The sequence below is a fragment of the Dreissena polymorpha genome, chromosome 3 (genome assembly GCF_020536995.1).
Source record: "Dreissena polymorpha isolate Duluth1 chromosome 3, UMN_Dpol_1.0, whole genome shotgun sequence".
Classification (NCBI taxonomy): Eukaryota; Metazoa; Mollusca; class Bivalvia; order Myida; family Dreissenidae; genus Dreissena; species Dreissena polymorpha.
In genome coordinates this window covers 62,085,276-62,104,511 of record NC_068357.1, presented here as the reverse complement: position 1 = coordinate 62,104,511, position 19,236 = coordinate 62,085,276, and the positions used below count along the sequence as shown (strand labels likewise).

Here is a 19,236-nt window from a genome sequence, read left to right as displayed (position 1 = left end):
CAAGAGCACTGCATAACGGGTGCCACGCTCGGCTGCGAAAGCTTGTCAAGGTTTTAGCACGACGCCGGCGGACGAAATGAAACGACGAGCTGGCTATGACAATACTTTGGGTTTTCTCTGAAAACAGCCGAGCTTAAAATTATTTGTTATAGTATGCAATCAATATCTGTATATTTCTTCTAGGCGAATCCCCACGTGTAAAGACACAGCGTGATTCCATGGTTTGATGCCGAGGCAAGAAAAGATGCTGCGTAGCTCTGTGAATTATCGCCAAATGCCCAGGCAATATGCCAAGTGAATACTCGTTGCTGATGCGTAGAAATTTAGAAAAGCAAAAGAATCTTTGTGTGTTTTGCGTGAGCTGTACTGTAGATAATCATTTTTACTGATGATAGTTCTGTGCAGTTACATAATGATAGAACAACTAGCTATCGACCTTAGGGATCTGCCTGCACATCCATTCCTAAACCAAAACATCCTTTAAAACTTCAATTTGTGTGGGCAGGGATAAGCCTGAGAGGTTCCACAGCTATTTTAATATTCAACAGCACCCTAACCCAGAGTGCTCGCTTGATTACAGGTGATTAGAGGCGACTTACAACCAACTAATAACTAGTGCGGACAAGGGGAATCTGACTGTCTAATTAAAACAAAGCATTGCCATAGACTCTTTTAAGTCATGGGGGAACGTCTCTACCTCATGGCTTTTGGGCCATTACCTTGTCGGGGAAACCCCTCGGTGAGTCATGCGTACTTTAAGTTACAACCAGGGAAACTAACATTTGCCCACACGCTGGAAACTTCAACTCCAATCTGCACTTTTTGGTGGTATCCTAGGGCCGTGCGACTGCAAATGTACAGCCAGTCGCATTTGAAATACCTTTATAAAAACCCGCCCCACTGGGAAAGGAAACACGCAATGTCCTGAATTTGGGACATTAACCAAGAATTTTCCCCTGAGCGTTGACTGCGAGGTAGTGGTGAAAAGTCGCCTGTTAATGGCAAAATAACGCATAATAAATGCTAAACCTATATGAAAAGTGTTTTAATCTCGATAGAGTATACACATACATTTAAATATTTATTTGATTTGTGTTTGACGTTCCGTGAAAATGGTGCTTATTGTATAACATATAGGGATTTTAACTTCGTTATTTTCTACTTTTTATTAAAAAATATATGAAATGTTTAAACAACACTATACACTGTTAATGTTTCATTATATATTTGTTTATTTAATGACCAATGTGTATGCCTTTGTTATACCAATATAATTTTGGTGTTTTAATTTGAGCGTAAGTGGCATTTGTCGTTGCTAGGGCAACGTTATCGGCACTTTATATGCGATTACTGAATCGCAGGAGTCTCATTTGATCGAAAGAAATGGCAGAGAACAAGAAAACAACTAGACAAAGACTACACTTGTAAATCAAGCCGGGGCACATACCTTGGTGCTGGTACATGATGCCCATGCATATGCACAGTTGAGCGAATTTGTTGCAAACATGTTTGCACGAGAATGTTGCGTATTGGGCGATCTTGGGTTTGCGTTTTACTTGGCCGCTGAGGCCTGCGTGGCAATCCAAGCCCTAAGACAAAATGGCATAGACTTCACGGTCTTCATGCGGGTAGACATGTAGACCCAAATCCGGCACGGGTGCATACAAAAAGACTCCCTACCCTTAGTAGGTAGAGTCCCATTTATATATGTGGTTCTTCGAAGCAAATCTGCCTGCCGCAAATCCGGTGAACGGTCCCGTTCACACTCGCTCGCTGGCTTGGGGCAACTGTGGGCTGTGTCTCTTGCGAGGGGCATCCACGGCCTTCCCCGAGACCTTTGCTTGCGAGACCGGAAGCGTTCTAATCCCGATACAATATACAAATACATTGTACAAATACATTTATATATCTTATTTGATATGTGTTTAAAGCGAAAAGCTTGATATTTTTTAATAACTAGAAGTAGTTGTCGTAGTAGTATAGTTTAAATTATAATAATACTATTTGTATATTGATACTTGTAGTATTTTTGTTAATACACTAATTTATACACTCAGTAGATTGAGTACTTTTAGTAGTAATACTCATTATTTTTAGTAAAACTAGTTTACCTTGTGGTTGAAGTATTATTGGTAGTATTATTAGTAGTAGTACAAGTAGTTTTAGTAGTAGCAAGATGGCGATAACGAAACTAGATCGTCACCAAATGACATGCCCCCGATGCCCTGTCGGGATAGATGGGAGGAAAGAGTTTATTGAAGAAAACAAGAAAATCCTAAAGGAAAACTACACTGCATTCGCAGCCAATAAAGCTGTCCCGGAAGGATGCTATTCAGCGGACAGGATGTACACCGCATCCGAGGTATGTGAATACGTTTATATGGGATGAAATATAAATGTTTGTAATGTTATGTTAATATAATGTAAATAGCACTACAGAGAGAGTCCATGTTGTAACTGAATTCCTACATAATTTATCTATTTAGATGTACTTCTATTCATATCTTGAATCTGTGTCAACTGTTCATATGATTAATTTGGAAATGTTTACATTAGGTGTATGGCATCCTTGAGGACTGGGGACACGATATTATCCCCACAGAGTATGGTGTATGGACGCACCCAGAAGAGCCTGCTTGTCGCTTGGTGCGACGGCGCTTTAAGCCAGTCGAGCGGGAAGAACAGCCTGAAAAATGGCGACTTCTGACGCTGTCGAAGTCGTTATTCAAGGGCTCTCCACCAGCGCCCGTTGCAGGAGCGCCTGTGGCTCAAAAGTCACCATTTAAGTTGTCTCCACCAAAGGTGGCAGTGCAGGCTGGCGGCAGCAAAAAGAAAGCGGCCACGGTCAGTCGCGACCCGGAGGACACCCGCACTAAGAAACGCCCGCTGTCGTCCCCTGAAAGTGAACTTGATGCCCAGGTTATACCGCCGTCTAGACGCAAATCAAGACGGCGATAATCTATTCAAGTGAGTCTGAGGCAGAGTTGGACTCCAGTATTTCTCCTGCCGGTGACGGGGAACACGCCGCTACAGCTGCTGCTAAACTCTGCCAGCCTTCGACTTCAGCCAACGGTGGAGGCACTCGCGTCCTGTCCGCAAACGGGCGACTGCCGACCGCAGACCTAAGGAGAAGGTTAAAGGAAAATGGATTCTACGATGTTACCCAGCCGTTTATCGACCAGCCTATATTCAGGGTAGGTAGACATCGGTGTCATACGCGGTATGAAATGCTTGTGTTCTCGCTTGTATACCTATCATTTAGATATGACCCAATTTTGTCTATCATTTCAGAACTTCCGCTTGCACCAACGGAAAGCACATACGTCAGAAGCAGGGATCAACAACAGCCTGGCCGACGTGACGAGGATGACGTGGAAGAGGATTGGGTTACAGGGCATCACAACGCAAGATTTTAAAACCACTTACCTGTCGTTGAGCGGTTACGAAGCGGTACTCGCATGGTTTGAAGATATAGATGTCAATCTCAAAACCGTGTTAAATTACACGAAGAACTTCATGCAATTCATGAAGTACATTAACATTGACATGGACCTGCTGTTGGTAAGTAATGATCAACGTGAGTATAACCGGCTTACTTGTCTCCAAGTGCATATTTCTAACATGCGTTCTGGTCTCGATTCAGGTGTGTTTGAGCTACACAAAAGACAGATGAACTCTAAGCCGATGCCACCTACACCAACCGAAGTGAAGTGGGTCCTTGCGGTTGCAAAAGCAGACTTCTATAAAGGGATGGATGAACTCAGAAAGAAGGACGACTCTGGACCGATTCTTACAAAGACAAGGATAGCCTTCATCAACCGATATATCACGGCCTATCTGTGTCTGGGCCAGGGTATACATGTCGGTGAAGCCGAAAATATGTACAGCAGTGAGTTTCAGGCGGCATATAATGGCGAGTGGATGTTATCTGACCGTGGCGAGCCACACATTGTAGTACATGTTGCAAATCATAAGACGAACGTCACGCAGGACTGCCGCATTGCCCTTAATCCCTACTGGACTGATAATTTTGATTTATATTTCAGGTACCTGTGCACCATCATCTTCCGTCTGAAGAATCCGACACACCCCTACTTCTTCACGCAGAGCGACGGGCACCATTTCCGGAAGGTCAGCGACTGGATCAAAAAGCTGCAGAAGCAGTACAAGGTTCCAAAAATCACCTCATCAACGGCTCGGTGCTCGTGGGTTGAAAGAAGGCCTGAAGCCCACAGGGAGTAAGTCGCTGACTACCTGTGCCATTCGGCGGAGGTAGCAAGAAGCCACTACAAACACAGGTTTGCGAAAACTTTGATTGACGCTCTTGCTGTTTTGGAGGCGATCGAGGTGGATCACGGGGTGGACGGCAAAGGCAACCGCGTGTCAGTAACGGTGGACGCAGTGGTTGCCCATAGCGTACCTCGGGCGGTGGCGACAACATCAGTCGATGTGACGCCTGCCGCTGAACAGGAGGTACCACCACCGTCCACGGCCACGCCACCGAAAACAGTCTTTCCAAGATCACCGAAGACGCCGAAGGACCTAAAGGTGAAGCGTATTATGGACCAGCTGAAGGAGAAAGTGGCCGGGGATATTGCCTACGTGACCCTTCCCACCCCTACCCAATTGATGGACATGGAGAAGGCTGCTGGACGGAAGATGAGCACAGACGATGCGACAACCATACAGCGCTCCCTCCGGACCATGCGGGACAATGCTCTGGCAAAATGGTCATTGGTCTTTTGGTGAACGAGAGGAAAAGACAAAATGTGCCATACAAGGACCTGATTGCACCCACGTTGACGGCCGAAGACTTGGTGAGGAACAAGTATGCCGTCAAATTAAAGGAAAGCTTACTGCAGTCCAAGTTTCGTTCCATGAAAAAAACCTACCAGAGGTCGTCCCTGAATCCGGAAGACGAAACGCTGAGGGCCCTCATCAAAGAACAGAGCTGGCCTTACGTTTGTCTCCGCAGCACTGCCAACAAAGGGCAAGGTGTCTTCGCCAACTCGTTCATCAAGGAAGGACAGGTAGTGTGCAATTATCACAGCCATACGATTTCGTCTGAGGAGGGAGAGAAACGGATGAGGAGCACGGACTCGATGGCCACCAATTACATGCTATTTTTAAAGCAAGGTAAGATTTGTATAGATGCAGCTAATCAATGCAGTTGTCACTCCAGGGCGGAATTCATGAAGACATACGGGCGGCATATTAACAATTTGGCCAAGATGTGGAATGTGAAGCCTTAAGGCAGTGGACTTAGATGGTACTGCCGTTATCTTACTACTGGCGATTCGCGACGTAAAAGAGGAGCTCCTCTTCGACTATGGGGTCCAAAGAGGGGAAGACGGGGAAGATATAGATCGGCTGAAGAAGTAAAGGTCTTGCCCCGAATATGTAAGTAATAGGGTAGGTATGGTAGGTAGGGTAGGCACGGTTAAGGGCCCATCTGTGACTACGAACAGATGGTAGGTACAGTATATAGATGTTGTAGGTAGGGTAGGCACGTAGGTACGGTAGGTCGGTATTTGCGGTATGTATGGTACGTTGGTAGGTATCGTAAGTAGGTAGGTAGTAAGATGACAAACCCGATCCATTTTTTTGGTTTGATGGTTTGGGTTGTTAGGTAGTGTAGGTGGTGTAGGTAGGGTAGGTAAATACGGTAGGTAGGTTATGGGGTAGGTTAGGGGGTAGGGTAGGAGGGTAGGTAGGTAGATGACACCCCCAGATCGAAAGCAGTCTTTTTCGGTTCGAGGGTGTGGAGCTGGCGATGCGTCACTCCTAATGTGGCTTCCTGTGAACAATCAAACGTTTTGTTCCCAGGGAACGGTCCAAAGCACGTGTAAACACAGATGGGGAAGATCACAATTTCGACCTATTATTATTACCCCCTAACCATAACACTAACCCTTACCCTATCCTACCCTACCGTTCAGGCTTTTCGCTCCATTTTGGAAATACGCAACACTGGAATTTTGCGTCCTGAAAACTCCCATTTTGGGAAAAAAAATATTCGAAAAATTGGCTCAATTGGGAAAAAAATTATCGCATGTAAATAGTGTTTCTTATATTTCAAAGAAGCCGTTTACTGGTAAATAACGACTATTTTGATAACTTATTATTAAAATTTTACAAAGTATTATGAACATGTGAGATAAGTGCAGGTTTTTTAATCTGAAATTGGGGAAAAGGCCTGGCCTTTTTTGAGGTGAAAAAAATCGTGGGAAGCGCTGGATTTCGAGGAAAATAAGGAATGTCTTAAATAATCATTAACATATTTTACAGTTTTTAAAACAAATTCAAGGCAACAGATAATTTAATTATGCATCACTTTCTTTTTTCTACACCTGATCAGGTAAAGTTATATATTTAAAGGTAAAAAAAAAAAAATTTTTTTTTTTTGGAATTGGGATTATTTTTTTTCAATTGGGAAAAAAACAACCCGATTTGCATTGGGAATGGGGCCGAATTTCGGACCCGTGGCATAGGGCGGAAAAAGCCTGCCGTTACACATAACCTATCCCCTAACCTACCATACCCAACCTACCCTACCCTACCCTACCTACCATACCATACCCTACCCTATAAACTATTAGGAGCGTATAACGTGGGATTCAAGCAGACGGATGCTATGTTCCTGTCTTCAGACGAGGACAATACATCAATCAATGCCATGATAGGGCATTACACACCTATCAAAACAATCAGTGATGGCAACTGCCTGTTAAGAGCTATTTCATGAAGTTTTAATGGTAGTGAAGAGCAACAACATATTTTGTTGAGATTGTTATCTGCTCTTAAACTTATTGAAAACGAAAGTTATTACAAATCTGACCAGTTCCTCGCCGATGACATATAGAATACTAGGTAAGCGTTGAATACAGAGAAGTTGCGAGGCTTAGAACGCCCGGAGGGCGAGCCTTGCAAGCGCTTTCGGTGTTCGAGCCGAGCAACATAAACTTTTCTGTATTCAACGCTAATCCTAGTATTCTATTTATCCCATTTGATTTTTTTTCAATGCGACATTTAACATAAATAGATCTAATAACCTTAACAATAATTTTAATTCAGTCTTAAAGCGCTTAAAATCTAACAAATGTAACCATGCGTAGTGCTATAAATGTATTTGTTCTGTTACGCAAAAAAGTCTTTAAAAAATTCACACACAAACTGTAAAACAAGTAAAAATATCACCATATGCCTCTATTCAATTTTACGCAGTATGCAAATTGTAACACATTACGACCGCAAGATGAAGATTTTACTTTACTATAATTTATTTTATTTTCGAAAGAAAATGATCAAAATCCAATATGGCGGCGATTGCTCCTGACAAAATGATGTCAATGTCCACATTATGATACATGTACACTATCGACGACCTTGACAATTTCGACAAGTAAACAGACAATTGCAGCAACTGACACTTTATTTCACTTAATATGCAGGGCAATACATTTTCCGACTTCAGACAACCAATTTAAGGATGCGCAGAACGTGTTTTTTTATAAAATGTTATGGGTATGCCGTGTGTGATCCGATGCATCAATGGCGCCCATGTTAAAATTATTTCCCAGAGAACAGGGAACGACAAAAGTACAAACAAAAACCAAATCACGTTCAAACTAGTTTCTTACCTTTAATTATCCTTTAAAATCCATCTAATAATCCATTTAACTCAATAATTGACGATTTTGCATCTAGGGTCTTTAATAATCATTTTAGCATAGTTAAATAAAGACCCTTATGCCATCCTATCACTATATGCAAACGAGTTTACGAACTCAATAAACTTTCTTTTTCATCATACGCTACCTCGTGAACTCGTACATTACTGCTGTTAAAATGAACCGGAGCAGTTTATCAAATTATAGCCGTTGGTAAACTCTGTTGCATTTGCAGATTGCTGCATACAAACATAATTATGTTTAACCTTGCACAATGTTTTATTTGTCTATGGTAAATGCCCATATTGTACAAAATAATTTTATATATTAACAGTGATTTTTTTACCTCTGCGTCCTGCGTCCTAGACGCAAAACAATTGCCGTAGACGCAAAGTTTAAGAATATGTGGATCCAAAGGACGCATGCTTTTTTGAAGTTATGAGTCCGTTTGAAATCTTATTTGTTATTATTGCACTTTCCGTACGGGGAAAAATGTAGGTAAACACGGTGTTCCGTCAAAATTGCACCGCTGGTAATAATCGGATAATCAGTTGCTTAGAACCAATGAAATTTGTCGTTAGTAAACTGTCTAGGGGTAAGCGGTGTAGTAGTAAAAATTTACATTGTAAGTGACGTAGCGAATATCTTCTGAAAAAATGGGTCCAAAGCGAAAACACAATAGCAAAGGCCAGCGGATAATATTCGTTTTTTTTCTTCAAAGCGATTCAAACGCATCTACAGCAACAACCAGTACAACTGTTTCCAGCGAAGAACCACATAATGAAAATCGTTCTAAAAAAGCTAGAAAATAACAGACGGAATGGTAAAAACTGTTTGGCTGGCTTGCCTTTGACGAGTGCACAAACATTATGTATTGTAAATTATGCACTGATGCTAAAAAGTTAAATGGCATGACTAAAAGTGCACAATGCACAAATTTTCAGCAATCAACTCAAACAAGACATGCTTATTTACCCGAGCACAAAATGTGAATTGAAGCACCTGTCTTGCAAAAAGACCTAAGTGTATGTTTTAAATGCCTTGTGCGTGATAACTTATCAGCATATTTGTAATTGCCAACATTACATGTATGTGTCATGCTCTTCCTTAGCTAATAGACCATTTAAAACCTGGTTACTGCTTCTCATTTGTTATGCGTGTGTGTTTTGTTGCTAAATTCATCAACGGACAATACTTGGGACTCACACTTTCAGTTTGGGACTCACACATTTTTAGTCTAGCGAGTCCCAGGACTCACATATATTAAATTGTAAAAAAATCACTGTATAAAAACACAAAGAATGGAAAACATTCCATTACACAACAGATAAATGAGTGGATAATACCCGTGTACAAAATGGGACATTCCGAATTCCAGTGTGGTGCTATTTTTACCATCTTATACTTTACACACAGCTCTATGCCTAACGTGAATTTAATCGGAAAGCAAATATTGCAGATTATTTATGAATTGTGCGATATTTGTATGGCATGTTGTACATTCTTACATGTCAAAAGTATATGGATGGATTATAAACAATGCACATTACACGAAATTAGGAAAATGTGATAAATTGACAATGATGTCGATATACAGTACATGTACATGTGAAATAAGTTGCGTTTATAATAAAGCGTCAAAATTGGGGAAAATGATGCAATAAGTATGTCATTTTATATCGCCATCAATCAGCTGTTTCATTATACGGATGGCGAAAAATTATGTCATATGACTAGATTTAAAGGTTGAAGGTCTCATACTTTTGAAGCTAAAGTTTTCTCGACTTTATTTCTTATGAAAAATCATTCAGTGGTAAAGTAAAGTAGTCGGTGCACGCCACAGGTATATCCCACAAGGTTGAATACAGGTTAGTCTATTCCATAAGGTGTTATACCGTCAATGTCGCGTTGAAAATGGGATAAAGAATAATCAAGAATGAATATTCACATTTGTTGCATGATGTAATAGTGAACAGTTTTTCTGGCATCGACCAATTCTATGTGTCAAGCGCAGTATTCAATCAAGTCATTAAGTCTGACTATCGGCCTCAGCAGTTCTCAGATTTTAGGTCCGAACCCTTAACTCAGCGTGTTGTGGGTAGGGTATGTACAGACAAACTGTTACATTATTTAGTGGGAAATTAAACTCTTATACATTCATGGAAACATAGAAAGCCGTTCACCTTTTGAAAAACACCTCGGGTAAGGGGATGGGTAAATTCCAGGGGGCGCTAAAGAAAATTGACACTTTTTGATAAATAATACCAAAAATATAGACAAGAGCTCTCGTAACAAAAAAAAGCTATTTCTCAGATGATTGTGGTGTCTGGAATACAAACATTGGCGGCTCTCCCAAGACATTTTATTTAATTGGTAGCACCGGTGATCTCACAGTTATTTACAAAAAGAATAACATGTTTTGCTCTTTAACACGTGTCCAACGGAAAAATGAATTTTTACCTAATACAGTCGCAGGGGTTTTCGGTTTATTTGTTAGATTGACTTGGGCACAATGTATCTAATGTATTATTTTTAATTAAAGTAAGCTGATTGATGTTTCTGGCGGTGTGCAATTACGGGTTTCGCGATTAAAGATTAAAGGTTCACGGTTATGAGTTACGTGTGGAATGTTCACCTTTGTTAATGCGCCAAGTGCTTAAAGGCTGTTTATCGCGCTTTGTTAGTCGGCGTTTCAGGTGCAGGGGAGGTAAATTTTAATTATCTCTATTTTGGTTTTATTTGTCACTTAGTATGCACTGTTCAGGGTATAAATAAGTTAAGCAGGAGTCATTTTTAATTCAATTTTATTAGCTGATATAACAACTTCAACTACAAAGATAGCTTTTTACCGAGATAGCTATGTCGCACAGATGTCCGACTGTGGGGGGATTCCCAATGTATGTATAGATCATTTGAGTTGATTCCGGTTTAGTATCATAGCGAGTGGTATTTGTGGTCTAATTGTCCTTGGAGTTTACCGATCCGTGTCACTTAACAGACAGGTTACATTACTGTGGTTATTAGCTTGATATTTTTAAATTCTTATATTGCTACCCCCTCCTATTCTTTATTTTCTTAGTAGCCTTACATTTTTGTTTATATTAATGTTGTTTTCTTTTGCTTATTAGGTGCCTGGGCGCTATCCGTTTTTTGGCCAGGGCGGCATGAGGGTATCGAGACCAAATATGGACCTTTTGGAGGATATGTTACAGTGGGGCCCAGATGTTGTCATACTTTGCCTGAGGGGGAATGATATAACCGCCAGTTGCCAGCTCCCCCGAGACATCGGTTTGGGTATTCTCGAGTTGTGTCAGTTTGTGAGAGCAAGAGGTGTCGCCACCGTTGTGGTGGCTGACATTTTTAGGCGGTGGGTGTTCCGGGACCCCGCACTCACGACAGACCAGTTTGCTAGGATTGGAAATGCTATCGCGAAATATGTAATGCGCTACCTTCCTGTGTCGTCCATGGTGTATGTGAGTGATAGGGACGTCCACTGGTTGTGGGACGGTGTTCATCTGAGTTCTGCGGGACTGGAGGAGTTTATGACTAGTCTTAGATTGAAGCTGGAGAAGATTATGCCGACCAAGGACTAATATTGTGTAGAGGAATGTGTGTGTGTTGGTTGAGGTTGAATAAAAGAGTGAAATAAGTGTGATGGACACCGAAGACTACATTTCAACTAATATACCAGCGAGGTGAATTTCAGTGAAAAGACGAAAATATACAACGAATGGCGACTCTTCGAAAGCGATCTGTGGGCATTTGCGAAAACACCTAACTGAAGACAACAGTAATATAAAAGGGCATTCAGATAGCGGCAGTGACAGTATTACATATTTACACAATTTGAATTTTCTCCACAATGAACAAGGAACTATTTAAGATGTTAACAGAAACAAAAAATAATTCTATCCCGTGCAGTGAAAAAATAAACGCATATGTCTTACTGAAGCACCCTGGAAGAATCAGATCTAGATTTGAAGTTGTTGGCAACTGTGGCATATGGGAGGCTGGTACCGCTGTTAACCAGTATTGGATGTATACCGAAAGCAGCTGTATAAAACCTGTGTACAAACACAACGGGGTATACTGTTCCAAGTATCATATTAATAGGACAATCTGATATGTGCCTTATAAACCTCAACCTGAATCAATTTGCTAACTACTTCCATATTATGCACAATTTAAAGGTGACTCCTATTCAAGACGCATTAAAATCGTTACAGAAGCCACCGGCAGCATGGCCCATCTGCATCTGAAATGTGTCGCCAATAATTTAGGCGCACCAAAAAAGAAATTCATATCCACGGATATGCCTAATCAGGCGACAAATATCAGGAAAAAAATCCCGAAATACCCCGTGTAGCGAAGGAAGGACAAAAAACAGCAACTCAAGTAGTTAGTGACATGGCAAATGATGACAGCTTCCTAGCACCAAAAACTGCCAGAAAAGTGAAAGACAAAATATATCATGGAAAAAAGAAAAACATCCAGAAAGATCAGATAATGTAGCCAACCAAGTTTTAAGCGTAACATAAGATTTGAACAACGAGGATCAACTTCGTTTAAAAAATTATATTTACCAATGATAAAGACCCTGTTATAATAATATATCATGGAAATCAAATTATAGATATTAAACAAAATAGTGCAGGAAACAGCGGAAGTGTTATCTGAATCAACCGGACGTTAAATATCATGTTATGTTACATTCTTTTTTTTAAATCAGTCAGTCACATTAAGAAACAAGAGAACCGCGTTTTGAAGAAATAAAAGCTTGTCAGATTTTTTATTTTTTTTAGAGGTCACAGTGACCTTGACCTTTGACCTAGTGACCCAAATATGGATGTGGCGTGCAGAACTCATCAAGGTGCAGCTACATATGAAGTTTCAAATTTGTAGGTGGAAGCACTTTGATTTTTAGAGCCAATGTTCAAAACCTTGACAAAATGTTAAGGTTTAAGCACAACGCAGATGGCGGACATGACACGACAAGCTGGCTATGACAATACCTCGTGTTTTCTCCGAAAACAGCCAAGCTAAAAACAATCAATTTCTGATCACAATGGGCCCTATATGCTGACAATTAAATGGGCAGGACATGCATATCAAGCCTTCTTAGATCACATTTAAAATAAATTAGGTGCTGACGGCTTCACGTTTTGAACTGACGACGAAAAAGCTCTAAGAAAGGTATCCAGCGAGTAGATGAATAAAAACTAATAATAAGTTAAAATGCAAATTTCTAAAAATTATTTGAACAACATTTGATACCGAAATTGAAAAACGGACAAGCGCCAGCTCAGAAGGTGGATGAGGTAAGCTCTAACATAGCATTTTATTGGATTATGAGTATTTATGTATTTACATAAACTATGCATTTGTCGCATTTACATTCAATACCTATTTAAGGATTCAATATACCGGTATTGCAAAACTAGCAGCGGATAAGGGTTCAGTGACACACAATCACCTACATTGATTGCGCTATGTTATTGTTTTATTTCGACACAGTTTAGTTTTATTTATTGTCATTTCAAGCCGAACACATGCTCCAAGGATGTCAGGCAGCCACGAGACAAGAACTTCTCCAGCGGGAGGTTGAGATGAGAGTGTAAGAGAGCACCACCATCCCGCTGGATCCGTTGCTGGCCGAGCACATCAGAAACAGCCAGTGGGTGCAGGACACAATTAAGCAGTTTCAGCACCGCCTACAAGGACATAGCGGGCATTCTGGTAGCCCTTATAGCATTGACGAACACAAGTAGAACCGGCGAGTTCGTACATTTACGTAATATAACAAAGCAGTGTATTCATTCGAAAAAATACTCGATTATGTACACTACTTTATTTCACGACAAAGGTATCGACACATTTTCATTTTTCATTGCAGATGAAACACGTCAACCAAGCAGTTAAGTTCGGCTTGGATCAAATGACGATCAAGCTGTAGGACCACAAAATGTCAGCCTCCGGGAATTACGCTTACCTACATATGTCCCTTCCTGTATTCCAGATGCTGAAGTCCTACTGCGCCATCATGAAGACGGACGACACCAACGCCAATGAGCAGTTTGTGTTCCGCCACGGCGCAGATGAGGCGTGCCACAGCATCATCAACCGCTGGCTAAAGCGTGCATGGAAGAAGTAACTTTCTGACTGTTGTGCATCATTCACCTGCTTGTTTGTTTCCCATGCGCTTAAATATGTAAACTAGGTGGTTTCGGAATGGAAGACCGCTACCCAGGGTTCCCGATGACTCTCATCAACAACAGAAAAAGATTGACAGGATTAGTCCGGTCAGCCGATCAGAACCAGGCATCGGCTATGGCGGCCTATTTCAAATTGCAACAAGTATAATTACATCCAATGACTAATTAACACTGATTTGTTGTTATTTTAATAGTATGTGTGCATACAGGATTATTTTCAATAAAAACTGAAGTGCTAATAGTTTGTTTTTTTTCATCATGTGCATGTATTACAATTACAAATCATTGTATATGAATTTTAAAGCATGAACAACAAAAGATGTGCTTGTCAGAAATGCCCCCTATTGCCCCGCTTTGAAGCCATATATTTGACATTTGACCTATCAAGATGCCCCACACCCACTCATGCCGTTTGATATGTTGTTAGTTTTTGAAGTTTTATTTTGCAGTTGTTATAAAAGTGTTAACTTAATTTACATATTTTTATATTGTGTTTTGTAGGTGTTTTGTTAAGTCAGTTTATACTTGGTAGCAACTTTTTTTATTGTTTGTTAATGGGTAGCTAAAGTTAATGAAATATGGCAAAAAGCTTTGCCTATTGCGATTTATAATTGATTTTTGCTTATGAGTTGATATTATTATTCATTACTTTTTTTGGTTGAATTTGTTAAATGAATTTATTGGGGCTGTTATTGTAATAAGCTTCTCATTTTTGTCTGATTATTTCTCACTGATACGTTTTCTCAACGAGTCAATATTGTTATTAATTTATTGTTGTTTTTTAACTCAAGTGTTGGATTAATAATTCATATTTGTTCTTGCTACTTGTTGTTATTGAGATATCAAGTGTTATTTACCACGTGGAATAATATATTTTACATATTATACATTATAGTTCAGTTTCTATTTAATTATTTAACCTTTTTTTTCCAACAAAGGAAATGGGTGGTTGCAGTATAGTGTAATGGATTAAACAAGGGACAAAATTGTCACAAAACCAGGTTTTCATTGTGGAAAAAAAATCTGATAAAGGGAGAAAACTCAAACTGAACTTTTGAAATGACCAAAAAAAATTAACCCCCTTTGTAAGTTTTTTTTTTATATTTTAATCTATTTTTAGTCGTGGCGACCTTGACATTGGAGATATTGACGTGATTCTTTCGTGGGACACACCGTCCCATGATGGTGAACAAATGTGCCAAATGATTTTAAAATCTCACAATGAATGACATAGTTATGGCCAGGACAAGCTCATTTATGGCCATTTTTGACCTTTGAACTCAAAGTGTGACCTTGACCTTGGAGATATCGACGTAATTATTTCGCGCGACACACCGTCCAATGATGGTGAACAAATGTGCCAAATGATTTTAAAATCTGACGATGAACGACATAGTTATGGCTCGGACAAGCTCATTTATGGCCATTTTTGACCTTTGAACTCAAAGTGTGACCTTGACCTTGGAGATATCGACGTAATTATTTCGCGCGACACACCGTCCAATGATGGTGAACAAATGTGCCAAATGATTTTAAAATCTGACAATGAACGACATAGTTATGGCCCGGACAAGCTTATTCCGCCAGCCCGCCAGCCAGCCAGCCAGCCAGCCCGCCCGCATTCGCCAATCTAATAACCAGTTTTTTCCTTCGGAAAACCTGGTTAAAAATGTCAAGATAACAACAAATTACTTTCAGTATCTTCAAATGCATAAAGATTTATGTATTGGGTTCTCCAATAGAAAATTATCTATCAACATTTTTAACTAGACCTTTCTAATAATTTTTGTAACAATGAATAGACCATTCTTTTTTAATAATGTACATGATGCAAAATGATAGTGTTCAATTGTAGGAACATGAATTTATGAAAACAAAATCTTTCTTCTCTGATTATACTTCTTTAATGACGTTAATGCCTTTATCAAAACATTGGAAATTATATGTTAACTACATTTTTACGTCTTTTGACTGCACAATTTAAATAATAAAGAAAATTATTTTTAAACGTCAAATGACGTTGTACATGATGCTGTCATAAATGGCGTTATATAAAATGGCGCCAAAAAATGTAAAAATTCGCCAAAAATGAAATGACGTTAAACACTGACATATTGTGTCTTAATCTTATGTTAAATGTGTTCTTTATATATTTAATAAATTGATATTTTACAATAAAACAATCATAATCATATGTAATTATAAGCTACCTAAACTTACTGTTTTGATGTTGTCAAGTTATACCCATCGATTCCAAAGAAAGAGGCGTGCAAACAAGCTTTAAATGAACGCTGTACTAAGACCATCAACACTGAAGCGGTGATTGAAATGATTGAAACTGTTTTAGAAAATAATGTGATCAAATTTTGTGGACAAGAATACAGACAAAAAGAGGAAGTAGCTATTGGATCGAAACTTGGGAGAAATTATGCCTGTTGTTACATGAGAAAATGGGATGAACAATTATCTGAATACAATAAACAACCAATATTCTATAAACGTTTCATAGATGATGGGTTTGGACTATGGACACATGGAATTGACGAACTCATGAAATTTTTCGACTATGCTAACAAAATACATGAAAACATCAAAGTAGAATTAAGATGGAAAACAACACAGATAGACTTATTAGACACAAAAATTCAACTAGAAGATAATAAAATAACAACTGATTTATACTCGAAGCCAACCGATAAACATCAATATGTCCAATATGACTCAGACCATCCAACAAATGTGAAGAAAACAATACCCTATGTATTAGGAATAAGTTTAAAAAGAATATGTTGTGACGAAAACAAATACAGACATCGAAAAAACAACTAAAACAGAATCTACAGAAAAGAGGATATCCAAATAAATTTGTAAACCATGAATTATCCCGAGTTGATAAATTAAATAGGAAAGACTTATTTAAGAAGAAAGAAACAAATAAAACAGCCAACAAGAGAGTACCACTAGCTATAACTTATTCTAACAACCTTCCAAATATACAATCCAAATATCCAAAAAATGTACAAAGACATTTGTAATAAGCATTTACTTGAACTCTTACTGATATAAGATTATGGTTGTTATTAACAAGTTTGTCTCATAGCCTTTGTCATTGTATTGGTACAACATTCCATGCAAATCAACAAACCCTTTTATGATGCAATATGCATTACTTATTTATCAAGGTTCCTTTATAATAGTGTTGTTTATTGTGGATTTGATTTGACAACAAATGTTTTCTGTATTGGTTTTCTATAACCACCTGGTAACGCCAATTATGCAACAAATTCCTAGGTTACACCAAACTAGTATACAAGAGTTCCGCGGTCGGAGATGACCGCATTGAAGCCGGATTTTTGATTTAAATGACAGGAAAGTACCTTTCGTGTTTTTGTCAATGCAATACTTAAATTACTGAAATATTGTTCAAAGGTCAAAATGAAATGTAAGTACTTTTCAAGGCATGAGCAAACCTTGTGTTATGTTTTGAATGCATGCATATACATGAACAACAATAACATTTAAGGTCACAAATATGAACTTGAATTGACAATTAGGAAAGTTTGATCTCAATTTTTTTATTAGCAAATTAGTAACATATTGTTTGAAGTTTCCATCAATTTCATTATCAAATGTAAGAAAATAAACTTAGATGAAATAATACTATTTATTGTTTTGCTTTCACATACCTACACAGAAATCCAGACAGCCTTATGATCACTCCAAAAGGTTTCTATCAAAGTTATAACAATTTTAACATTTTTACATTCAAGGTCACAGTGACCTTGACCTTAGAATGAATGACCTTGAAATGACCAGTGGTCATCTAAGTGTGCTCTTGCAAACCTTCATGTCAAGTTTGAAGACTCTATGTCCAAGCATACCAAAGTTATAACAATTTTAACATTTTAACATTTAAGGTCACAGTGACCTTGACCTTCAAATGAATGACATTGAAATGACCAGTGGTCATCTTCTAGTACTGGCCAATCTTTATTTCAAGTTTGAAGACTCTAGGTACAAGCATACCAAAGTTATAACATGAAATAAGAACTTTAACATTTTTACATTCAAGGTCACAGTGACCTTGACCTTCAAATGAATGACCTTGAAATGTCCAGTGGTTACTTACTAGTTCTGGCCAACCTTCATGTCAAGTTTCAAGACTCTAGGTCCAAGCATACCAAAGTTATAACAACTTTAACATTTTTACATTCAAGGTCACAGTGACCTTGACCTTCAAATGAATGACCTTGAAATGTCCAGTGGTTACTTACTAGTTCTGGCCAACCTTCATGTCAAGTTTCAAGACTCTAGGTCCAAGCATACCAAAGTTATAACAACTTTAACATTTTTATATTGAAGGTCACAGTGACCTTCACCTTCAAATGAATGACCTTGAAATGACCAGTGGTCATCTGTTAATCCTGGCCAACCTTCATGTCAAGTTTGAAGACTCTAGGTCCAAGCATACCAAAGTTATACCATGAAATAAGAACTTTAACATTTTTACATTCAAGGTCACAGTGACCTTGACCTTCAAATGAATGACCAGTGGTTACTAACTAGTTATGGCCAACCTTCATGTCAAGTTTCAAGACTCTAGGTCCAAGCATACCAAAGTTATAACAACTTTAACATTTTTTATATTGAAGGTCACAGTGACCTTGACCTTCAAATGAATGACCTTGAAATGACCAGTGGTCATCTGTTAATCCTGGCCAACCTTCATGTCAAGTTTGAAGACTCTAGGTCCAAGCATACCAAAGTTATACCATGAAATAAGAACTTTAACATTTTCGAGCACGCCGCCACCCCGCCCGCCCGCCCGCCCGACAACATCAATCTATAAGCCGAGATTTTTTCGAAAAAAATCCGGCTAAAAAAGGAAATGCAGACCTCCATCTGTACTGCATTCCTTCTTTGTAAATAAATGGTGTTTTTCTATTTGGCGTTGCAGGTAAGAAACTGATTTTACTACATTATATTTGATTTAATTTGTTTTACTTCAAGCTTCAAATACTTTACTGTTTTATGGTAATATAATTATTTATTCAGAATTTTTGTCAGTTTCAATGATAAGTCAGTTATGAAATAAAACATGTATACTTACATTAATTGTATTACTATTTCAATGCAATAGAATTAGGTCTGTTAATTTATATCAATTTAATAATTATGTTTGTTACAGCTTAAGTAAATTAATATTTACTTTCAAAGCGAGTGGCTCTATAGACTTAAATTGTGTATAAGTGATTTTAAGTAATTTGTGTATTGTATTTGTATATTAGACTGCATTCCTTCTTTGTAAATAAATGGTGTTTTTCTATTTGGCGTTGCAGTCCGGCTTCCTCCCA

At 38.7% G+C, this 19,236-nt stretch overlaps 1 long non-coding RNA gene across 1 annotated transcript; it reads right to left on the bottom strand.

Annotated features, from left to right (window-relative positions):
• Positions 1–17,760: 17,760 nt before the first annotated feature.
• Positions 17,761–18,678, bottom strand: LOC127874428 (uncharacterized). The gene is made up of 2 exons (XR_008046915.1): positions 18,552–18,678; positions 17,761–18,416 (listed from the first exon to the last, which is right to left on the bottom strand). It is a non-coding gene; the product is annotated as an uncharacterized LOC127874428 (long non-coding RNA).
• Between the last annotated feature and the right edge of the window lie 558 nt (positions 18,679–19,236).